Source organism: Bidens hawaiensis, unplaced genomic scaffold (genome assembly GCF_021521415.1).
Source record: "Bidens hawaiensis isolate Kalapana, Puna unplaced genomic scaffold, B.hawaiensis_p1.1 tig00059116_1, whole genome shotgun sequence".
Classification (NCBI taxonomy): Eukaryota; Viridiplantae; Streptophyta; class Magnoliopsida; order Asterales; family Asteraceae; genus Bidens; species Bidens hawaiensis.
Genome location: NW_027506431.1, coordinates 61,029 through 79,481, shown reverse-complemented (window position 1 = coordinate 79,481; position 18,453 = coordinate 61,029). Strand labels below are relative to the sequence as shown.

At 36.3% G+C, this 18,453-nt stretch overlaps 1 pseudogene across 1 annotated transcript; it reads left to right on the top strand.

The window, feature by feature from the left end:
* Window positions 1-2,186: 2,186 nt before the first annotated feature.
* LOC143617831 (subtilisin-like protease SBT4.3) lies at window positions 2,187-16,935 on the top strand (annotated as a pseudogene). Its single transcript, XR_013150893.1, has 11 exons — window positions 2,187-2,381; window positions 11,486-11,577; window positions 11,657-11,803; window positions 11,906-11,942; window positions 11,998-12,131; window positions 12,642-13,137; window positions 13,239-13,333; window positions 13,456-13,674; window positions 13,762-13,873; window positions 15,008-15,220; window positions 16,257-16,935. The product of XR_013150893.1 is annotated as a subtilisin-like protease SBT4.3 (transcript).
* The last annotated feature ends 1,518 nt before the right edge of the window (window positions 16,936-18,453 follow it).

Below are 18,453 nucleotides of genomic sequence, written 5' to 3'. Positions count from 1 at the left end.
ACAAAACCATAAACACATTGAGCTTGAAATAATAGTAAACACGAACTCAGAAATTACTCCCATCTGCATTATAGTTTTATACGTTATCTAAAACTACTACTAATACTATTGTTATTAGTATTAACTAAAGTTGTGCGCGCCAGGGCAGTTGGTAAAATTTTTCGTTGAAATCGAGTGTTGGTAAAACCCGAGCATTATGTCAGTGAGTCGATGCGAATTCGGTAGTATCATTTACGTTCGTTACGGTATAGACACCATTGGTAAAACTTCAGCATTTAACTCAAAAAACATATCCGTCAAATTAGCATAAAATTTTTCTAATACCAGTTTCCGAGTATGGAACCGGGTCCGGGTAGGTATAGAAACGAGTATTCTAAAATCGACTATTTGAATACCCTATTTCTAGGTATTGTAAAACCCTATATTCGTGTTTAGTCTGGGTATTTCCGGGTTTTCTTTTCAACTACCTTTTTGGTATAGATTGGGTTTAAGGGGCTGGACTCATTTGGGGGTATTTTTGTGGTATTTTTCAGGTATTTTTTTGGGTAATTTTCGGGTATATGAAATATCTGGTCTCAAACAAGGTTCCAGATATGGAACCGGTTCCGGTTTTCGGGTATTATCATTTACAAATCGGATCCGGTTCCAGGTATGGATTTTGGTACTGCAATGCATACCCTATCCGTACCCTACAGGTAGTGTTGTGTACGGGCTCGGGAAGTAAAAACCCGGGTTTTTTTTAGTCCGATTCCGCGTTCGGATTTTTCGTGCACCTCTAGTTAAAAGCTAGAATTACGGGCCGACCCAATATACAGACTGGATAAATCAATGGCTTGGATGGAGCCCAAAAATTATTGGGCTGCTATTCAGAGTAATGCTGGCTATCCTTTACTCACTTTAAAGTTGGAAACTTGGGCGGTGGGACTAATCTTCTAATAGTCTAATACCAGCTTATGGGCTTAAAAGTAATCATCAAAATTTTACTAAATAATAATATTATTTATTATAATATCATCCAAATCGTCCTAAACGTCCTTGGGGCAAGTCGGCAAGAAGTAAATTCGTCCGCGCCGTAATTACATGCAAAGCAAAATAATCACTCAACTTGTATTAAATTAAGTACGCACATAAAATTATGCCCATACATAATTATGCAACTTATAAAAATAATTACGTAACTCATTTAATGCTCTAGAAGGTTAAGATTTCTAATGAGTCTCCACAAATGAGTTGTCATTATCAATTACATATTCAGGGCCGTCCAAAATATTAATGATGGAAGCAAAATATTCATTATCAATTTCTAATGAGTCTCCACAAATGAGTTTTATAACACATTATGTCTTTCATAGTGTTCTATTGAAACTTCTTATCTTGACAAAGACAACACCTTCCAAAATATTAATGATGGAAAATTTAAGGGTCTCTCTAGAAGATCGATTAAATGGTTAATCTAACATTTTACTTTTAACTATATCTTAATTCAATAACAAAACATATATCTTAATTATTAACTTTAATGCCCTTTTGTAATTGATATGTCCATAACTCCCTTTGAAAGCATTTCAAAGGGCATGCATGAACATATAATGCTTTCAGAAAATTATCATTTATGTATACTACAGCATATATAAACATTGACAAACTTTATTTACTTTAGTAACTATAATTGTTTTATGGTTTCTAATGCGAACATTGCTTATACAAACGACGTTGAGGGATGAAGATTGAAAAAACTATGTTTGAATAGTAGAAAACTTAATATTATGCTAACATATCAAACGTTCGATCAGAAAAGGCTCTTATCATCAACTAATTTGAGACGCATTCAGGACCGTCTCTACGTTCTTGGGGCCCTAAAGCGAACTAAAACGTTGGAGTCTTTCTCAAAAACCAAATATAAACCTTCATCATTTACTCGGGCTTGGGATCAACAATAATAAACTAATAAATTTATGGTTGACTACTCGGTGAGTTATATGCCATAAAAACCTGGACGAGGGATCCATTAGTGGAAATGTGGCTTTCTTCTTTTCAATCTGGTGGCCGCACATATTAAGCGGCTTCATTTGTCATCGGATGACAAGAAAGAGACCTTACGGGAGGCGATCTCGACAAATTTGGATTTGTTTATTTCGGTTGGTGAGGCTTTAAAGATCTCGCGTAGGTGGATGTGTGGAGCGTGTATGGAGTCACATGCTCTCCGTCGGGGGTGCCATCATGATGACGGGTCGGTCTGGTACAAGTGTGTCACGGGAGATGTGGAGGAATATATAGTGGGGATTGCGAAGCCACATGTTGGGAGGGAAGTTGTCTCGGTGGGAAGCGTGGAGGTGGATGTAGCTCTCCTTGAGCGTGTCTTCACTCTTCCTATTACGACTGTTAAAAACATTCCTCATAGTTGTCGTATGGCTTTTTCCCAAGCCTTAGTGGGTGCTCTGGGTAAGGTGGCGGCTATGCCAGAGTCTGTTGAGGCGTGGGTGAAACTGTTGTTGTTACCACGTTGCACCTTACGAGTTTTCAGACCTTCTAATCGTCAGCAACGTAGGTCTGGCAATAGAAAGTCTGAGCAATGCCGAATTATTCAACGGTCGCTATCCGCTTGGGGTGACCGTGACGGTTTCTTTGAGCTCTTTATATCGCTTTTTAACCAACCCCTAGGAGATGCCTCGGGTGGTGATGCGTTTGTACCCGAGTCTGACAACGCCGGGTTTGGCGCCAATGTTAAACAATGTTTGCGAAAAGTTGCGGACGGGCATTTCACTGCTGCGGTCAAGGTATTATGCTCTTCAGGGGTTGCACCTTTCGGTAAGGATACTTTGAACGCTTTGTTGTCTAAGCATCCCATCATGGCACCTCCGATTATGCCTGCTTCCTTGCTTTTTGAGTCTCCCCTTGTCGTGGACGTTGATAGTGTGCTTGGGTGCATTAAGTCTTTCCCTAAAGGGACTTCGTGTGGGCGGGACGGTTTGCGAGCCCAACACATTTTAGATGCGTTGTGCGGAGAGGGGTCTCCGATTGCGGATGGTTTGCTCAAGGCTATCTCTGCGGTGGTTAATTTATTTTTGGGGGGGAAGGTGTCCTAAGGTGTTGGCAGAGTTTGTTGCGTCTGCCCCACTTACGCCGTTGCTTAAACCGGACAATGGGATTAGACCTATTGCAGTTGGGGCCATTTGGAGGCGGTTGGTCTCTAAGGTGGCTATGAGAGGTGTCGGGAAGGAGATGGCTAAATACCTCGGTGACTTTCAATTTGGGGTGGGAGTCCCCAGTGGGGCAGAGGCCGTGCTTCATAGCGCGAACAGGTTTCTAAATCAGTTTCATTCGGATGGGTCATTGGCTATGCTTACTGTTGATTTCTCCAATGCCTTCAACTTGGTAGATAGGATGACCCTTCTACATGAGGTTCGGAGTCGATGTCCTTCCATTTCTCTTTCGGTGGATTTTTTATATGGGCAGTCGGCTAGGTTATATGTGGGTGATACTTTCATTAAATCCACCACTGGGGTTCAACATGGGGACCCTCTTGGGCCTCTCCTTTTTGCCTTAGCTTTGCACCCACTTGTTCACCAAATCTGAGATCGGTGCAAGCTTCTCTTTCATGCTTGGTACTTGGATGATGGCACGATTATCGGGGATACTAGAGAGGTAGCCAAAGCATTAGATATTATCAGGTCTGAGGGGCCTCGTTTGGGTCTTGAATTAAACGTTAAGAAAACAGAGTTATTTTGGCCAACATGCAATGGGGTGAAGGCACAGGAGGGGTTGTTCCCTTGCGGGATTGGAAGGCCGGTGCTTGGCGTGAAACTCCTTGGTGGTGCTGTAAGCCAGGATGCGGGGTTTATCAGCAATTTGGCTATGAAAAGGGCATCTAGCGCTGTGGAACTGATGAGCTGTCTCCCAAGACTTCGGGATCCTCAATGCGAGCTTCTTTTGCTTCGCTCATGTATGGGAGTCGCCAAGCTTTTGTTCGGTTTGAGAACATGCCAACCTATGTATGTGGGGGAAGCTGTTTCTATATTTGACAATGGTCTTCGAAGGGCGATTCAGGACATCGTGGTTTGTGGAGGTCCGTTCTTTGGGGATCTCTGTAACACCCCGACCGAAGGCGGATTATACATCGGGGCGCCACATATTGCTTCATTACTCGCGACACTATTGGTGTCAATATTTATTAATACACATTTTATCGCGCACGCGCAGCGGGGAAAATAAAGAACATAAATCAAACATAAATCAATATATTATAAATTATAACATTCAAACAACATTAACTTGTCTTGATACATTTTAATTCTAGGTCCAAAAGTAAAAACGTCCTACGTGTCCACAAGCTCCAAAACAGCTACTGCAAACCTGAACATGTGTTAAAATAAACGTCAAACACTTGCGTGTTGGTGAGAAATCAAGTTTAAATACAATACATAGATAATCATAAAATCTGCGCGCAACATGTGTATGTCTGGTTTTCAACAAGGGTGTAATCTGATCGGGACCAACTCTAAGAGACAAGACTGCCAGTGCTCACAATTGAGCTCACAAACAAGACTAACTGTGCATGTGTATACAAAAGAGAAAATCATAAACGAATGTTCTCCCGTGTTCATCTAATGGTACCATGAAAACTGCGGAATAGACCGACAAGACGGTTAATGATCCTCACATACAAATAAACAGCCAAGTCTACGTCCTCAACACATGGGATACTGCGCGACTAAAGTTCATAAACAAGTTTAAGACTCTAAGTTTGATATGAACACATGAACATCCCAAAGCATTTAAAATAAAAAGGGATTAGATACGAGATAACTCACTTGATAAACGATGCGGTGTAAGATAAAGCAAGAATCAACTCTTAAACAAGCAAAGTTAACCTATAAATAAGATTATTGTTTTAACGATTGGTTTTAAGTCTTGATTATAAGTTAGCATAAATAATAAGTAAATTATTATATATAATATATATATATTACCGGAAAAGCAGGGCAGAACAGGGAGGAAGACGGAGGCAGAGAGGAAGACGGCAGAGAGAGCAAGGAGCAAGAGAACAGGAGAGATTAAGTGTTTGTGTGTGATGTGTTATGAAAATATTATTATTATTTATAGGAAAACCCTAGGAGACACAAACCCTAGAAAAAGGGGAAAAGATCTCAAAAAGTAAAAGAAAAGATATCAACGGTAAAAAGTTCTGAAAAGTAAAGATATCAAAAGATATGGCAGCTGCAGGGGGCAAGATAAAGCTGACAGGGAACAGTAAAAAGCATGGGCGGATCAGATAAAGGTACAGGTCAAGCATGGCAAAAGCAGATCTCAAAAGATTATGTCAGTCACTTTTTCTGTCAACCAATGGGGTTGGTACGCATGCTGCGCCGAAAGTAACTATTCAGACATTAGATGGGTTAGGTCAACAGCTCAGAAGATAAGACAACACAAAAGCAACGGCTAGATTCAACAGAAGAAAACTCAAAGGGTTCAGCGCGAGAAGGCTAAGTGCGTGAGCGCGAAGGCTGGCACAACAAACCTTAGCGCACTACGGGAAGAATCACAAATCCTTAGCGTGCTGCGTGAAGAACTAGAATTCTAAGCGCATCGCGGGAAGAACATACATTCTTAGCGCATTGCGGGAAGAACATGCATTCTTAGCGCATTGCGGGAAGAACATGCATTCTTAGCGCGCTGCGAGAAGAGTTCTCTTCACGCATCGCAGGGACAAGATGTCTTCACGCAGGCTTCCATGTAAGGAGTCTGGCGCGTGGAGCTGCAGACATCCTTAGGCGGGAAGAACCAAAGGACAAGCAAAGAGTTAAGAGGGAAACAAGGCGGAAAGAGAGAAGGAGAGGGAGGGGACGGCGGAAAGAAAGAGAGAGAGAGGCGGGAAGGAAAAGTATATTATTATTATTAAAAATAAAACATAAGTATAAATAAATATTAAATCATAAAAGAAAGAGATCGGGTCAGAGAAACGGGTACCTGGGTCGGGTCGGATCAGGGCAGATGTCACAGTCTCCAATGGAGGTTGGCATCACTTCCGATCCGTTATGGGGGGTTGGGTCTCTGTTCGGCCGAGGATGTATCTACATATGCTTTTGTGGCTTCGAGAGCACAGTCGTGGTGTTTGCAAGACCATATTCTTCGGGGTTGTGATATTTATGGGTTGGACTCTGATTATGGGTGTGCGATGGATCGTTTACGTACTTCACTTCCAGATTTTGATCTTAGCGGGTTCTCTAATAAGGACAACGCCCCCTCTAAAGCCCAACATGTTGTGGCGAGTGCCTTATTTAGTGGAATCGTCAAGAGTGTAGAAGTGAAGTTTGATCTATCCCCTCGCCAAAAGGCGGTGTTTGAATGCCTTCGGGCTCCTCGGTCTCAGGATTTTCTAACGGCCAACCCCATTGAAGAATTAGGCCAACGTATGTCGGGTTTGGAGTATCGGGCTATCCTTAAGTACCGGTTAATGATCCCTATGTTCCCGACGGATGAACCTTGCCCAATTTGTCGCAAGGTCTGTTTGGATTCTTTTGGTGACCATGCGGTGCATTGCAAAGAATTGCCTGGCTTTAAATACAAACATGATCTGGTTAGGGATGTTCTGTGTGATGTTCTTAAACGGGCAGGGATTTCTGCTAAAAAGGAGGCCCCTGTTAACTTTCTCACGGATCCTCTTGAATGGAGGTCTACTTTACGACCAGCTGATATTCTTGTGTTCGGGTGGGCAGTGGGGAAACACGCCTGTGTGGATCTTACAGGAGTGTCTCCTCTTGTTGGGCTCAGGGACCGTGGGTATGTTGTGGGTCAGGCTGCGTTGAAGGCTGAATCGGGCAAAGTTGTTAAACACGAGAAAGCTTGTTTAGATAATCAACATGTCTTTCTACCATTTGCCTTTGATACATTTGGTTTTCTGGCTCCAGAGGCTGTGAAATTTTTGAGTAGGGTTCAGCGCGTCGTACACGGAACCTCTTCAACTTCTAGGTCCCAAAGCTTCGTTTTTAGCAGGATTGGCTTTGCTATTCAAAAGGGGGTTGCGGCGCAGCTTGTTGTACGTTTGCCTGCCACTTTATTGTAATCGTTTTATAGTAAATTATATAAAACTTCGTTATGACAAAAAAAAAAAAATTAAAGGTTTAAATAAAAAAAAAAATACAAGTCCAACTGTCCAATTATGAAAGCCCATATTATATTAAACATGTTTTGGCTGGCCCCTAACAAGTTGGGGGCCCAAAGCCCTACCTTGTTTTAAATGGCCCACGGGCCGGCCGTGGACGCATTGCGTATGGCCAATATACAATTCAATATTATCCTTTACGTCCATGTTTCGTTCTTTTATTTTCTGGACATATAATAATTGCTTATTGTTATATCATCAACTAATTTGAGACGCATATATTGTCTTCTTTTCAGTTAAAAAGTGCACTCACTTAGTGCACTTTTTAATTGTAAAGAATGCACACCAGTCACCAAAGGACATCATGAGTTAATGGTGAGATGTGCCTTTTTGCCGTATTTGTTCATAAGATTCCGATGGTAATTTAGTGAAAGTTGTTAAAGTAGGGTGAAGGGAATCACATGGCCTGGTAATTAAGTTTTAAAACAACTAAAGGAAATAACATTTCACACCCTTAAAATATATTATCCTTTAGTTTGTTTTTGAGTTTATACAACCCTAAACTTAAACATTTCATACTAGGTATTAATTATAACCAATTAAGTTGAGTACATGAGTAATTTGTTATGCATGTTGGATTAGCCTATTTGTAGGTATTATGAACGGATCAAACAACTAAATATATTGGGAAAAGTTAACGTATAAATGAAATTACTTAACATGTTCATTGTGAGAATTATATAGATTAATTATATATACAAATAGAGTAATTATGTAATTACTTCATTACATAATGACTCTACTTGTATATATTATTATTATACTTGATTCTCATAATTAGCACGTTAATTTCATTTGTATTTGATCCGTGTTATATAAAAGGAAATGCACAATTTTTTTTTCCTGAGCATTCCGATCTAAATATTAACGAAACCTAAGTTGTTTTCAAAATAAAGTATGACAACATATATGTATTTTTATAAATATTATATCCCAAATATTTCCTAGATTCACTAATTTTTCGCAAATAGTTTCATCATTCTGATACTGTCTAATATTCAAGAATTAAAATGTTTAGAATAATTTATTTTGTTACTTCTATGTTGTATTTATTTTACATTATATCTACATATATATGGTTTATTATTTTTCAAGTGATTCCTACATTTTGTTATTTTAAAATAGTCACCTAAATCCAAATCTGGGATTAGGTTTTAGTGTCCTTATTTTATTTTGATTAACTATGATGAAGATATTTGTTTTATTATTTTGAATGTTTTAAAGGAATATTATTAATTTGGTTTAAAACAAAAGAATAACTAAAGAACAAAAGTAATATCATCATGCCAATTCAACAATATTCAGTCACTCATGAATTTTTCAAACCACTTTTGTTTATTTCACAAATATGGCACTAAAGGCTTTCAAAATAAAACGTATACCTGAAGGCTTGAAAGAGTAAAAAAGTATATATGTACAATAATGAGTATATTGAGAAAACTCAATACATATATAAGTAGTCAATATTGTGTATATACATGTCACAACAATGAATTTATACGCAAGTGTCTCGATCCAATCATGAGCCCCTTCTAATTAGTGTCATTTTCTTTTATATTTTACATCGAAGTTTACATCACACGTATTAAGAATGTTAAATAAATGAGTATGTAAAGTTTAGACATGAAAACCGCACTTTATAATTCACAAGACACTTTACAACCGAGAAGTGAGCAAACCATAACCAATAAAAACTAAACCTCTTTCTTGTTCAGTTATGTTAGGATGATATATCAAATTCATAAATCAGGTCGAAAATTGAAAACCAAACAAGTGTGTTGGACTGTACGCCCAAGACACATATACAGCATTGTTACAATCAATTTGCAAAGAATCTTTTTTAATTTTTTGTTAAAAGTAACTTTTTTAAACATTCTTTCATTAAAAAAAGTAGTAACATTGCTTAAAATAAAACTAAGTAGGCTTGTTCGGACGAGTTAATAGTAATGCGGTTCGGTTTATGGTACAAAACAAGTTGTGAACTCCCTTTTTGTTTATAATAATAATAATATAAATTCGTAACTAAGTAATAAATATTTAGAATAACTTTATATAAAGTTATTTAAAATCATAAGAATTGTTTAAATAAATCAAAGTTGGAACATCATGCTAGTATATGAGAAGAATGGAGAAAGAGATTAAAGATCACACGTGCATGGGCAGATCCTTGTGTCTTGGAGTGACACATATATAGCCAAAGTAAAAGAGAAAGTTCATTTGTGTCCTTCTAAACTTTGTTCTACCTTTAAAATATATAAAAAAAATTTATGTAATATCATCATATAAGCAAGCTATTGTAGTGATGATGTCAAATCCACATCTTCTTTGCAATATATAGTTTTTTCACGGATATTTAGTCCCAACTACACCAAAACAACACAAAGCCCTACTTCCAATATAAGATGTTCTTCGGATTTTGTTTGCCCAAACGCAGTCTAAAACACGTTTTATGTCACATCTATAACTGAAACAAGCCTCTAACGAAGTCAATCCTCTAACAAAGACAAGCCTCTAACGTTGAGATTGGGGGCAACCGGGATCCTATTTTGCATCAATCTTCATATGAAACAATCGATTGTTATACGAGTCAACTTTCCCAAAATCTCATATGCCATGTTCCATTTCAAGCCTTGAACCGAAAACTTAACTTACCAGGTTTGAAAAAACTCATACACTTTCAAATTTCCATTGTAAAAATCATATGAAAAAAAACTAATGATATCAAACTATTCAAAAACTTTAAAAAAGCATGGTTTATAATCTTACCTAATTTAGATGAGAGAAACATGCCAAATATAGAAAGAATGATACAAAGATGAATAAGGGATTCTTTGTTTACTGAAGTTATGAAACACAAAACTAGAAACTAAAGTGACCAATGAAACACAACTTTGTTTTTATAAAGCTTTATAAATCATGTCTATGTTCTTCTAGCTTTATATATAATTAGTGCCTCACAACATTCATTATTACACAAACTTCATAACCTTTATTTATAAACTACTTCACCTTGATTCAATTGTTACTGCCTCACAACATTAATCTTCCATTTGTTTCTGTTACAACCATTTCAAAAGCTAAGGTAAGATTCTAACTACATTTTATAGGTTTCATCATCATCATCATCATCATCATCATATATATATATATATATAAAAGAGAAAAAGAAGTAAAGATGTGTACTTGTGTAAAGCTTTGAAATGGTTAGAATTTGAACCCCTCTTCTGTCCTAGTTCGACTACTGACAAAAGCCGACAAGAACATGCAAGAAATCATTGGCGTTTGCCGGTGTCGGAGTGAAAGAAAGAAGAGGAAACGTTGAAGGCTTATAAGTAGAGTTTGAGTCTTGCTTTTGAAAATGGAAGACGTAGAAATGATTTTATGGTTTTGAAGGTTGAAAATGTGTGAACCTACACACAAAAGATGGGCTGTTGATCTGCATAAAAAAATAGTGTTATCTAATGCCCAAAAATCCAAATCATCCCCATAAACTTTTTGTTAAAAAAATACAAACATGTTTGAGTTGGTTAACTAGGCCTTAATTCAATGCTCGTACATGTTTAAGTTATACACTTTCATATATATTAATTTAACTTTAAAAAATAAAGTGCAGACATAATTTTAGTTTAATTAGAAAAATAAATTCCTGAATATGTTTTTATCATATTTTTCCAGCAAAAATGTACATCCATAATCCCATATATGTTTTAAGTTATACATATATACATGCATACTTTATCTTGTAATATTAACACTGCCATTTAACAAATTATCTCATCTAGGTTGGGGAACAACGATTTCTGTTCGAGTATTATAACTTGGCTGCTATTGAAGATGTCAAGCTTTTTGCTAACCATCTGCGTGTGCATATTTATTTCTTCGATCTCCGCACTAGAGCCAGAACGAAAGGTTCGTTGATCCCTCACCTATAAATTGTTAATTGATTTTTCGCCACCTTAAACAAAACACGTGTCTTTTCTAAACCTATCTTTGCTTATGATCAGGCCATAATAACATAAAACATCTCATTTTATATTCAGTTCTTACTTATTCGATTTCGTGGATAAAAGTATGGAGATTGAAAATGTAATGTTAGTTAAACCGAGTGGATAAAAATCCGCTTCTTGTCATTTAACTGTAGTTTTCTCCTTTTCTAGCTATTGCTAGTTCGTTATTTATAAAAGCCGTTCGAAAAGAAAAACATAAACACTATAAAATTAGCTAAACTCAGAATGTGCATTTTATGTTCCATCAACATGTACTTTGTAGGTATTGCTTATGTTTTCTTTCATCTTTAGTTCTTATGGATGTTTGTTTTTACAGCTTTATATTGCTTATATGGGATATCTCCCAGAAGGCGAATACTTGCCTTCACTTCATCACTCACAAGTTATCGAACAAGTTGTTCATTCCAGGTATATATCTTATCCAGAAGTTAACTTTTTAAATTTAAATTAAACTATATACTTACTTTTTTATGTTAAACATAAACAGCTTCGCAAGCAAATCATTAATCCGAAGCTATGGAAGAAGCTTCAACGGGTTTGCTGCTTATCTTTCTAAAGATGAAAAACTTAAATTATCAAGTAAGTTTATTCTTTATAGTCTAGAGTATTATTTAGGAATCTGTGTATTCACAGAGTACTTAATCAGTTAATCTTTTATTATATGCATTCTTTGATATCAAGTTTTGCATTATGTATGCATCAACATTAATACTAATGAATATTGGTGTTGTCTCAGCTTTTCCTTCTCGGAAGTCGCGGCCACAAACAACAAGGTCTTGGGACTTCATGGGAATAGATAGAAGCATTGAACGACGCCATGTTGTCTAGAGTGACACTATTATTGGTGTCATTGATAGCGGAATATGGCCGGAGTCAGCGAGCTTTACTGATGAAGGCTATGGTCCTATTCCTGCAAAATGGAAAGGAACATGTGATGGTGGTGAAGATTTTGTATGCAACAGGTATATTTGTTCAAGGTTTAATAATTAACTTAATTGGTAAGGTGGTGCAACTTTTGAAATCTAGACTTTTGCAATAACTAGCTAGGCATGTAAACGGACAAATATTTCGGACACGAATATTTGAACAAGAACACAAATATTTAACGAGGGCGTGTTCGTGTTTGTTCATTTAACTTTAAATGAACAGGAACACTTAATCGGACAAATATTTGTGTTCATATTCGTTGTTTAAAAAATGAACATGTATGTGTTCGTTTATGTTCGTTTGTTTAAAATTTCACCAACACAAACAATGAAACAAACAAATATAAAACCATCAAGAAGATGACTCATCTGGATAGTATTTAATTATTTTCTATTGATTTGTAAACGAACATAAATAAATGAAAGTTCACAAACATAAAAGAACAAAGAAACATATATGTTCATGTTCGTTTAGTTATCTTGTATCTCGAAAACAGAAAGCTTTATTACAGTTTTAAATTTAAATGTTTACTATGTGATATGTAGAAAAATAATTGGCGCCCGGACGTTCAGCATTGAAAGTACGAAGCCTTCTGCTAGAGACACGGTGGGGCATGGGACACATGTCGCATCTATCATAGCCGGTAACCAAGTGAGGCACGCAAGTTATTATGGTTTAGCACCTGGAATCGCAAGGGGTGGAGTTCCCTCAGCGAGATTGGCAATTTATAAAATATGCAATCCAAGTTGTTCCAATATTGATACTTTGAGTGCGTTTAATCAAGCCATTGCCGATGGGGTTGATTTAATATCGATTTCATTAAACTCTCGATATCCAAAAGAACTTGCTTATGATCCAGTTGCAATAGGAGCGTTTCATGCGATTGAGAAGGGCATATTGACGGTACAATCTGCAGGGAATTCAGGCCCTCGTCTATCTTCTATGAAATCTTATGCTCCGTGGATCTTAAGTGTTGGCGCGAGTGAAACTGATAGGAAAATAGTCGACAGGCTCCTTCTCGGAAAGCATACAATTCTGATGGTGAGTAGCTATTATAACTTGTACTTTATGACTAGCTAGCTTGTTTTGGTTTGTAACTTGGGTTGCTAATCGACGTATATGATTAAACCGAATCAATGTAGGGTAACGGTATTAATGCATTCCCATCAAGTGCTTCAACATTGCCTCTTGTTTATGGGCAAGAGCTGACAAGTAATTGCTCGGAAATTGATGCAAGGTAGATAAATTTTCTTTCAAGTTATGTGATCTTCTGAGCATATTTTTCTTCTTCATATATTCAAGTTATCTTAATCTAACTATGAACGACTAATCGACTATCATATATTTTCTGGTTTGTAGGAACTGTCTTAGCCAATGCTTAGAGAGTAGCTTGGTCACCAAAAAAGTTGTTATTTGTGATATAGTGCCTGTCTTTATCTTTGAGGAAGCTAATACATCTAAAGCCACCAGTTATATCTACCCAGATTCTGATCATTATTCTCAGGTCACGGCATGTCCGGCTATTGGTCTAAGCGAAAATGATCTTAACTTGGTTAAGATATTCAAAAACTCTACCAGGTAGCAACTTCTTTCTCTACTTCACTACAATATTAATTAATTTATAATTATTTTGGCACCTAATTATTTTCCTCAATTGATGGACAGAGATCCTCGGGCCCGAATTTTCAAAAGTGAGCCTATATACAATCCAAATGCTCTGTTTGTTCCTCACTTTTCTTCCAGAGGCCCTAGCAGATTTATGCCTGAAATTATAAAGGTACGTACATACTTTTTACAATATATACAGGCGTGCACGCATGTATCTACTTAATTCCGTGATAAATATATTAGGGGTGTTCACGGTCCGATTTTGACGGTTTTTAGGTTAAACCGTGAACCGAACCCTTAGTAACGGTTTTTTATATTGAAAACCAAAACCGAACCATTCAAATTTAAAATCAAATCAAACCAAACCTTACTAAGAGTTAGGTTCTGGTTTGGTTTGATGGTGTGAGATTCATTAAACAAGATAAAGAAGAATTGGATTGGTCGAATTGAGTACCGTATTTGCAACATAAATAAATTTTGAAGAAATGGTGATAATAATTTATTAATAATTAAAAATACCGGTATATTAGCGCATACACCATATAAAAAGCTGTTACACAATTGAATCGAACAAGAAACGAACAACACTTATTATTACTAGAATTGATAATCAAGAAAAAGAAACGTAACCCTAACTGTGTGTTCTTCCCCCTTTTTATACACAACGGCTATAAACGAACTAATAACAAACATATTTCAGACTTGTCACATTTGATCCCTGAGCTTTTAGTGACGTGACAACCAAACCTTTAAGCCTCTGTACTTTTGTTTAAAGAAAGTAATTCAAATACCCCCAAACCTTTAACAACAGCAAACTCTGATCATTATATAATATTTGATGAAAAACGAATGCATTGTAAGTTCGTAACTATGAAAAAATAAATAAATTTTAGTCGATGAGGATCAAGGAGTTTTTACACACCGCCACATTTTTGTTACAATAGCAAGATTCATTTTGAGAAACGAAATGGTAAAATTAAGTTACAAACTTTGTCATCCTATATATCCACATATAAGTTATAACTTCATAGACAAAATAGTAATAAAGTAAAGTCACGGTCCAGTTTGGTTTTATAAGGTCAGTTTTTGGTATAAATCGTAAACCAAACCGTTTGTTACGGTTTGAAAATTTTGAAACGACTGATCACCTTAAAGTTGATAAAGCAAACCAACCACGAAACCAAACCGACGACCGGTTTGGCTGGTTTCAAACCAAAGTGTGAACACCCCTAGAATATAATTTGTTGTATGTATATGTAATGTTTCTTTTTAGAATTTAATAAAATATTTTATGCTCTTATAGCCCGATGTAGTAGCCCCGGGCGTGGAAATTCTAGCATCTTTTCCACCAATAGGCTCACCATCTGGATCGGACACGGACAAGAAATCTGTTATGTTTAATATCCTATCCGGGACGTCCATGGCTTGCCCCCATGTTGTGGCTGCAGCAGCATTTGTAAAGTCTTTCCACCCTGACTGGTCTCCTTCTGCAATCAAATCAGCTTAATGACCACAAGTACGTAAAATAAATCTTAAACTTTTCTGACGTTAATTTATAACAAGTGAAATCACGGTAACTAATAATTAAAACACAACTAGTGTAGGGATGTCACTTTAACAAGTGAAGGGACTTATATTATGTGTTTGGTATTTGAGTCAGAGCATGTTTGCATATCCATTCGAAGCATCATGGCCGTTAATTTGTGTATAAGCTTACTAATCTCATCATCATCATTAGGGTTGTCACTTTTTATCGAAACCCAACCCAAGAAAACCCAAACCCGAACTAACCCAACCCGAAAAACCCGAACCCGAGAAAAGACTAACATGTACCCGAACCGAAGTAATTCAGGTTGGTTCTTGTGTCTAAATTTTGGGTTTTGGGTCAACCCGAATAAACCTTTTAGTTTTGAAACCAAATATATTTTTAGCCGCTAAGGTTATCAGAATTTGTCATGTATCGACCTTTTCCATTCCACATATTATGGATAGATTGTTTATTGTTTATTAATTAATGTATTCAGTTATGACTAAAAGCAACCATAATCGAACACCCTAATCATAGTAGATTGAAAATGATTATGTTGGTTTTGTTTGTTGTGGCCGGATTTTGTTAAATTAAACTCGTTTTGGGATTGTTTTATTGGATTATTTTTGTTTTGTTATTGGTTTATTTACATTAGGAGTGAATAAGCGTATGTTAACTTTAATTTTAGTGTTGTATTTTTTTTTAATATTTCCTTGTTTTCTAAGATTCGATTAACATAACCCGAAAAAACATCTCGAAAAAAACATTGAGAGATGTGGGTTGGGTTTCGTCTCGTGTCTAGATTTAAAACTTTGAAACCCGAAAAACCAACCCGAAGAATACCCCTAATCATCATCCATTTGCATGGTATCAAATTATTTATAAGAAAAGGACTATCAAGCACTCACATTTAAAATTTAGAATAGAAAGAATCTTATTTTTATGAACATGCTTGTTTCTTTTTGCTATATGACTATATGAGTGACTAAACAAATGATATATATATTTTTTTAAACGTGTACAGCTTGGGAAATGAATGCTTCTCTAAACCCAGAAGCCGAATATGCGTATGGGTCCGGACACATTAATCCTATAAATGCCACAGATCCTGGTCTGGCATATGAAGTTTCTTTCGAAGACTATTTGAAGATCTGGTGTTATCTATCTCAAACCTTGGGAAGTGTTAATGCTAGTTGCGATGAGAAGTTGTCTATTAAAGATATGAATTACCCTTCGATGGTCGCTCAAGTAAAAGTGGGAGTTCCATTTACGGTGTCTTTTCCTAGAACGGTGACGAATGTTGGTCGGCCCAATTCTAGGTATGTTGCATCTATAAGAGGAGACCCTTCAAACTTGAATTTTAGTGTGAAGCCCGACACTCTGCAGTTCGCAGCAACGAGCAAAAAGATGAAGTTTACGTTGGTTGTTAGGGGGGGCCATATGAAACCCCAAACTAAAATACGTGTGGCACTTGTATGGACCGATGGCTTTCACAGAGTTCGTAGTCCCATAGTAATATTCACTTCTGATGGGGAAATACCAACAACACCGTCAAGTCCGCCTGACAAAGAAATAGCACTGACACCATCAAGTCCCGTCGTGAATGACACAATGTCCAATGCACAAAGAACATCACCAAAGTCAAGGCTTCGTTACATAGCATTTATGTTAATCCTTTTGTTAATGATTTATATGTATTAAGACAATCACAGTTCATAGGCAGGTGAATTTTGGTCATTTCAGAGTAACTAAAAAAGCTAGTTTGTAGCAAAGTCAATGGGAAAGTCAAAGTCAAACAATTTATCAAAGTCAATGAATGGATAATGAAGAATCTTGGTCAATTGATATTCAGGGGCACTTTTGGCATTTTGAAATATGTGAATTGTTTAAAGGGTTGTGCTTCAAGTCAAAGTCAACTGCATCATAGTCAACATAAAAACCAAAGTCAAAATTTTAGTCAAACATATGGTTACTGTGTATATTTAAAAAGTCAATGGGGCTACATGTGGAATTTAGGTGTTTGTCATTCTAGTGGGACAACAAGGAGATAAAGTCAAAAGTCTACCTTTTTGGTCATTACTTTATCAAGTTTAGCATTAATCCTGCTATAGTGCTATGCCTTTTAGTAATGCCAACACTATAATGGTTGAAAATCTGAAAGATTATGAAAGATTTTGGTTAGGATTAATTGCTGGCGATTAAATTTTTTTGGCTAGACATTATTTTGATTTTCTATATTTTAGGAAGTGTTTAGGAGCCAAGCCCCATTTTAGGTTTGTATATTGTAGTACGGCTAGTACTCCTCTTGGTTTTGTTGTTTCTTTTAGGACGTATGTCTGTCTAGCTTGGGAAAATAGGCTAGTAGCCTTGCTTTTCCCATCTTTCTTTTAATAAATTGTTTGCCAGGCTTTGGCCTTTTTCCAAAAATAATTAAATAGAAAAAAAGACAGTATTGTCATGACATGTAAAATAGTTATATTAGTCGCATTCATGTTTGATATATGTGCTAAGGGCGTCGTTTGTAACCTGTTAATCATGTTAAGACCTGAATTGACAACCCTTCAGCTCATTCCCACCTTAAACATACACATACGTGTATAATCAAACAAAACAACAACCAAATAATACATTCTAATAAATTATTGATGTAAAAATATCTTTTATTTAAGAAGAAAACACAAATTAACTCTCTTCTATATGCCACAATGCATAATAGCACCTGCAATAGCGTCACATTGCAATACAAAGGAATCTAAACAACCTTTGCCATGACTATTTACATAGTCATGTAAGATTTTACAACAACCTTTGTCGGACGGTGGAATTTCAACACAACACACCTCAACATCCCCAAAATTGCAACTTGTTATGAATGTCAACATTGACATGGTAACAACTAAAACAAAAAGAAACTTCATTATAATGACGGAAGAGAACAATATTCAAAAACAGAAAAGAATACGAAGGATTGTTTAGTATTTATAGATATTATTAAAATTAACTAATAATTATTGGGCATTTAAGAATGATTGCTTAGTAATTAATAATATTATTATACTTAACAAACAATTAATGGGCATTTAAGGCCGATTAATGCCTAGGTGATAGTATATTCTCGTATACTTTTAATCAAGTACAAATTAAATTAACTTGCTAACTGTCAAGTAGTGTAATTATATATACAACATAGTGCAATTATAGTATAATGTAATTATAACATA